Genomic DNA, 6,000 nt, shown 5'->3' with positions numbered 1-6,000 from the left:
ACAAAGGTTAGAAAATAGACAACAAGGGAGTTTGGTAGCAATAACTTGTATTTATATAGCGCCTTTAACGCATATAAGGCGTTTCACAGGAGTATTATGCAATAAAAATTTGACACCGAGCTATATAAGTGGATATTAACGCAGGTGATCAAAAGCTTGGTCAAAGAGGTAGGTTTTAAGGAGCGTCTTGAAGGAGGGTAGAGAGGTGGAGCGGTTTAGGCAGGGAGTTCTAGAGCTTGGGGCCTGGCCAACAGAAGACACGGCCACCAATGATTAAGCGATTATAATCAGGGATGCTCAGGAGGGCAGACATCTCGAGTGAGTTGTGGGACTGGAGGAGATTACAGAGACCTCTATCGCCCATTTTGAGCAAAAAGTGGAAACTAGGCCCAAAACATCGCCAGAAAAACAGGTGCCTAAGTTTCCACTTTGATCGCCGAGATGATCGCCCACACAAGCCCATCCCAAGTTTCGACACCTCGCTTGCACTTCGCTGGGCCGATGCAAGGCCCAAAAGAGTGCTGAGAAATAGTGCTTTTACTGGGCCGAAGAGAAGGAAATGGGCACTACGGACGCCATTTTGAACATCAGAGGAAGGGTGAAGGGTTAGTTGTGAGTTATTTAGAATTAATTTAAAGATAATTGTACTCAGAATATTGGGACAGGGAATATAAATAGGTATTATCAAGTTATTTTTGGTAAATAGCTTTTATACATTGAAATTATTTTGTAAATAGCTTTTACATAGTGAAGTTATTTACTGATATTGTTGGGGCCTATCAAACTGACTGGTAAACAGCGTAGAGAGTACAGAGAGTGCAGAGTACAGTGATTATAGAGTATAGAGTATAGAGTACAGTAGGGATATTATTAAAATTAGTGAAATTAGTGAAACTCACAACTAACCCCATCCAACCGTGACCTTCTGGCTGATTGATAAACAGGTCAGCCTGGCGATCTAGCACCGGTTCCACCACACCCCTCCCGAAGACCATTAGCCAGTGGCAGTTACACGGCCACTAAGCTGTTGCGTCAGCAGCTCATTAATGAACGCTTTGCATGAACTATCATTGTGGATATTCAAATGTTCATTTACAGTTAGGGTTAATCAAAAGTTTCATTTGCGTGGGGTTTCCTTGTTGTCTTGCCTGCATTGGTCTATCATCGGAATTAATGCTTAGTTTAAGTTAAGTTTAAGTAAAGTACTGCTATAATAAAAGAACAAATAAGGATGAACAACTGTAAATTTGATAACTAATGTAACTAAGAGAGAAGGCACAAAATTTGTTGAATTAAAATTTTTTTTTATTAACAAAGATAGAAAAAGAACTTTCAATAAACTATTTAACAATACCCTCCCTCCAACCCCCTGCACCAACCCACCCTTCCCTCAAATCCCCAAAATGTTAACAATTAACAGAATAAGAAAAAACAGTTGAACATTGAAACTTTTGAAAAACGCTCCCCCGTCTCTACCTGCAGCCACGTTTCCCTCCAGGTCCTGTCCCACCCCATGTTCATACCCCACCCGCCCGTTTTGGTCTACGCAGACCGACACGAAGGTGTTGTGCAGTGTGGGACGGCAAGACTTCCTGCCGTGGTGGAGGTGACTGAGTGGAAGCAGAAGCCTGAGGCTCCACTTCCAAGTCAGGAGGAACTGTGTCCTCCGTACTCGCTTGCGTACTCGGGGTCTCGCTGCAAGCTGATACGACACCTTGGGGTGCAGCGCTGTGTCCAGCCGGCAACGCATGCCGTAAGGCATTGGTTGCGGCTGTCTGCTGTCGAATGGCCTCCAACATCTCCCATGCAGTCTGTGCTTGGCTCAGAAGACCAGTTAGAGAAGTTCGTGCAGAACTCGCTCCAGGTTGCTGGAAACTGGCTCCAGTTCACGGAGAACTGGCTCCAGTTTGCGGAGAAACCCGCGAAACCCTGGATAAGGTCGCGACCGTCTCCTTATACAGGGATAATAAGCTTTCCATGGTAGGCGATTGCTAACTCCGCTGAACGGACCTCCGTGGGGTCGGCATTTGCAACATTACGCGCCTTGGCGTCACCACCTGCACACCGCTTGGTCCCGGTGCATCATCCATCTCAATAGAGATGGCCGCAGGTTGTTGCCCCACCCCCCAAAAAAAATTTTGTCGTCTTCCTCCTCCTCCTCTTGCTCTTGCTCAACATGAGTCAGCAGTTCCTCCTCTTTCTCCTGCGAGGTATTTGAAGGCTCGGGAGTAGTGGATGTCTCCACTGACTCGACGGACACTTGACCTTAGAAAGACGAATGAAATTTCTAAACAATTTATAACAATACATATCAATACGTTCAATATTTCAATAACCCAAAACATTACAATACTTTTCAATACCCCATATGCACAAGGGTTCACCAGGGCTAACATGACTTCATTCGTAAATCAAGAGTACATCAAAATTATATATTAAATTGCATTATAATTGCATAACATTACATGCGTAACTAAGATATTTTTAGTATGTATTTAGTTATGTTTGACACATTGCACAGTGCACAGTTCCCATTACTCACGAGACTCAGGGTGGGTTCTGCCACACCACAGGTCATGACCGAACGGCTTTCAGGCCCCACCAAGGCGACTGCATGCTCCTCGTATTCATTGAGAATATGAACCATAGCAGAGCCGCCGCCCATTCTCCTTTGCTCTGAACGGCTGATAGATATCTTCTTCTGTAAATGATAAGATAACATTGCACGGCTTAAGCTAATGGACTTGGTAATAAACATTTAAGACTGACAGATTTAAATATTCGATTAAAAATTAGCATTGTATTGCATATGAATAATATTTCATAATATAAGATTCAACTTAGTGTTAGGGTGCATAAATTAATTCATAATTTAATTATTTTATACTACAACGAAATGACATTGAAGATTCTAATTAAAATTTGCATACATCATTTAAATAATACATATGTATGATTTTAAATATAAATTTCAACTTACTCTGGCTGCTGCCAGCAGGCTGTTCCATCTTTTATGGCACTGGTCTGGTGTGCGCACTTTGTTTGATGCTGATGTGACCACATCGTCAATCTCAGCCCATATACTCCTATATGCACGGGGGGGGGGGGGTTTCCCATGCTCACCCTGTGTCAAGTCCTCCCACTTTGTGCTGACAATATTTACGAGGGCCTCATTGGCCTCCTCGCTAAAGGGTTGAGCTCTTCTCCTCTCACTTTCTCCCTCCATTTTTTTTTTATATATTGCAATATTTCAGGATTAAAATATTGTTACCACAAATCTAATTATACTTATAATTATTTGAAATTCAAAAAAATAAGCCAAAGATCTTTCAGATTAGTTATTTTTATGTTCAAATACAAGATTCACTGCCACCGAACACAAAAGCCTCCTTCCTCTCTCTCGCTCTCTCTGACACTCCCTGTGCTTCTGAGCAGGTGTGATGACCCTTGACCTCTCAAAACGCGGCAAAGAAAATCAACCTCAAAAAAAAATCCCATAATGCGCAGAATAGCGTTGTTAGGGAAGCTTTTTTTTCTTCTTTGACTTCCGCTTTCAGTGGGCGATCGTGAGATCGCCGAAAATTCACATCGCCAATTTGACATCGCCGGGGTATGGCCGAGTGGAAAATCGCAAAAAAAAAGGGCCTTGTGCCGGCGATCAGCAAGGCCGAGACGTCCCACATCGCTGGAACATGGCCCATTTTTTGGGGCCTTAGCCACCTAGTGGAAAGTCTAGCCCACAGTTTCTTAAACGATATGGGGAGCGGGCAGAGAAGTGGAGCTGAGTCTAAGATCGGATCAGCCATGATGTTATTGAATGGCGGAGCAGGCTCGAGGGGCCGTATGGCCTACTCCTGTTCCTATTTCTTATGTTTTTATGAAAAGGAGTTTGTACCGGGAACCATAAACAATGGCTTCAGTCTTCCCAATATTCAATTGGAAAAAATTTCTGCTCATCCAGAAGTGGATGTCGGACAAGCAGTCTGACAATTTAGTGACCGTGGAGGGGTCGAGAGAAGTGGTAGTGAGGTAGAGCTGGGTGTCATCAGTGAACAGGTGGAAACTGACGCTGTGTTTCTGAATGATGTCGCCAAGAGGAAACATGTAGATGAGAAATAGGAGGGGGCCAAGGATAGATCTTTCGGGGACACTAGAGGTAAATGCTCAATGGTACAAACTTCTATGCAAGAAGTGTAGGATTCACAAAATTCTGGGACCCCCTACTCAATGGACATGTGTCTGGAATTTAAAAGGGAACTGTGTTAGACTTTTGGAGGAGAAATGTGGACAGAAATATCCCACTATTAGGTGTCTTTAGACTAAACTAGGGCCTTTTAGATTGAGTTTGGACATTTTTAATTGTATGCTGGGTCTGCATAAGGCTGCTAACCCACCTGGGAGGCAGGCTCCAGGGAAACATTAGCAGTCTAACAAAAGCCCACTTACCAGGGACCCAGATACATTTAAATTTTAATAGTTCTGAAAATGGCTATACAGAAGAACCCTGGCATTAGCAAAACATACAATGGACAGTATCAAGACCTGATTACATGCGAACAGCACCATTCGAAAACCCCATCAACACCTTTGGGAATCTTGTATCATGTTAATGCTCAATCAGCCCACCAAAATTCTCACAAAGGGATCACATTAGAGTTGATCAGCCAGCCAAAATCACACAAAAGCAGTCATCAAAAATCAATTGTGTACTCAGGTATAACTGGGGGCCTTTGTGGTGACTTTTGGGCTATGGGAACCTTTGGGCTGAGGAAACACTTTTGAACAAATGGACCCGAGTACACTCTGGAAAAGCAGTTGGACTCTTGGCTCTTTGACTCTGGCTTTGAAACTTGCCACACGAGGTTACAGCAACTCAACAAGAAGAACCGAACAAGAAACATAGAAACATAGAAAATAGGTCCAGGAGTAGGCCATTCGGCCCTTCGTGCCTGCACCGCCATTCAATAAGATCATGGCTGATCATTCCCTCAATATCCCTTTCCTGCTTTCTCTCCATACCGCCAGATCCCTTTAGCTGTAAGGGCCATATCTAACTACCTCTTGAATATATCCAATGTACTGGCATCAACAACTCTTTGTGGCAGGGAATTCCATGGGTTAATAACTTTCTGAGTGAAGAAGTTTCTCCTCATCTCAGTCCTAAATGGCCTACCCCTTATCCTAAGACTATGTCCCCTGGTTCTGAACTTCCCCAATATCGGGAACATTCTTCCCGCATCTAACCTGTTCAGTCCCTTCAGAATCTTACACGTTTCTATCAGATCCCCTCTCATCCTTCGAAACTCCAGTGAATAACGGCCCAGTTGATCCAGTCTCTCCTCATATGACAGTCCAGCCATCCCTAGAATCAGTCTGATGAACCTTCGCTGCACTCCCTCAATAGCAAGAACGTCCTTCCTCAGATTAGGAGATCAAAACTGAACTCAATATTCCAGGTGAGGCCTCACTAAGGCCCTGTACAACTGCAGTAAGACCTCATTGCTCTTGTATTCAAATCCCCTAGCTATGAAGGCCAACATACCATTTGCCTTCTTCACTGCCTGCTGTACCTGCATGCCCACTTTCAGTGACTGATGAACCATGACCCCCAGGTCTCGTTGCACCTCCCCTTTTCCTAATCTGCCGCCACTCAGATAATATTCTGCCTTCGTGTTTGTGCTCCAAAGTGGATAACCTCAAATTTATCCACATTATACTGCATCTGCCATGCATTTGCCCACTCACCTAATCTGTCCCAAGTCACCCTGCAGCCTCTTAGCGTCCTCCTCACAGCTCACACCGCCACCCAGTTTAGCGTCATCAGCAAACTTGGAGATTTTACACTCAATTTCATCATCTAAATCATTAATATATATTGTAAAGAGCTGGGGTCCCAGCACTGAGCCCTGCGGCACTCCACTAGTCACTCCCTGCCATTCTGAAAAGGACCCGTTTTTCCCGACTCTCTGCTTCCTATCTGTCAACCAGTTCTCTATCCAC

The 6,000-nt window shown here is 44.0% G+C and overlaps 1 long non-coding RNA gene across 3 annotated transcripts in view; it reads right to left on the bottom strand.

Moving 5' to 3' along the window:
* Positions 1 to 1,544: 1,544 nt before the first annotated feature.
* LOC139233871 (uncharacterized) overlaps positions 1,545 to 6,000 on the bottom strand; it is a 58,824-nt gene continuing 54,368 nt past the window's right edge. For all 3 annotated transcript variants that reach the window (XR_011588234.1, XR_011588242.1, XR_011588237.1), the window contains 2 exons: positions 2,543 to 2,701; positions 1,545 to 2,265 (listed from right to left, as the gene is read on the bottom strand). This is a non-coding gene — a long non-coding RNA (uncharacterized lncRNA). The remainder of the gene's footprint in view (positions 2,266 to 2,542; positions 2,702 to 6,000) is intronic.

This window comes from Pristiophorus japonicus, chromosome 1 (assembly GCF_044704955.1).
Source record: "Pristiophorus japonicus isolate sPriJap1 chromosome 1, sPriJap1.hap1, whole genome shotgun sequence".
NCBI classification, from domain to species: Eukaryota; Metazoa; Chordata; class Chondrichthyes; family Pristiophoridae; genus Pristiophorus; species Pristiophorus japonicus.
This window is presented reverse-complemented; position numbering and strand designations above follow the sequence as displayed.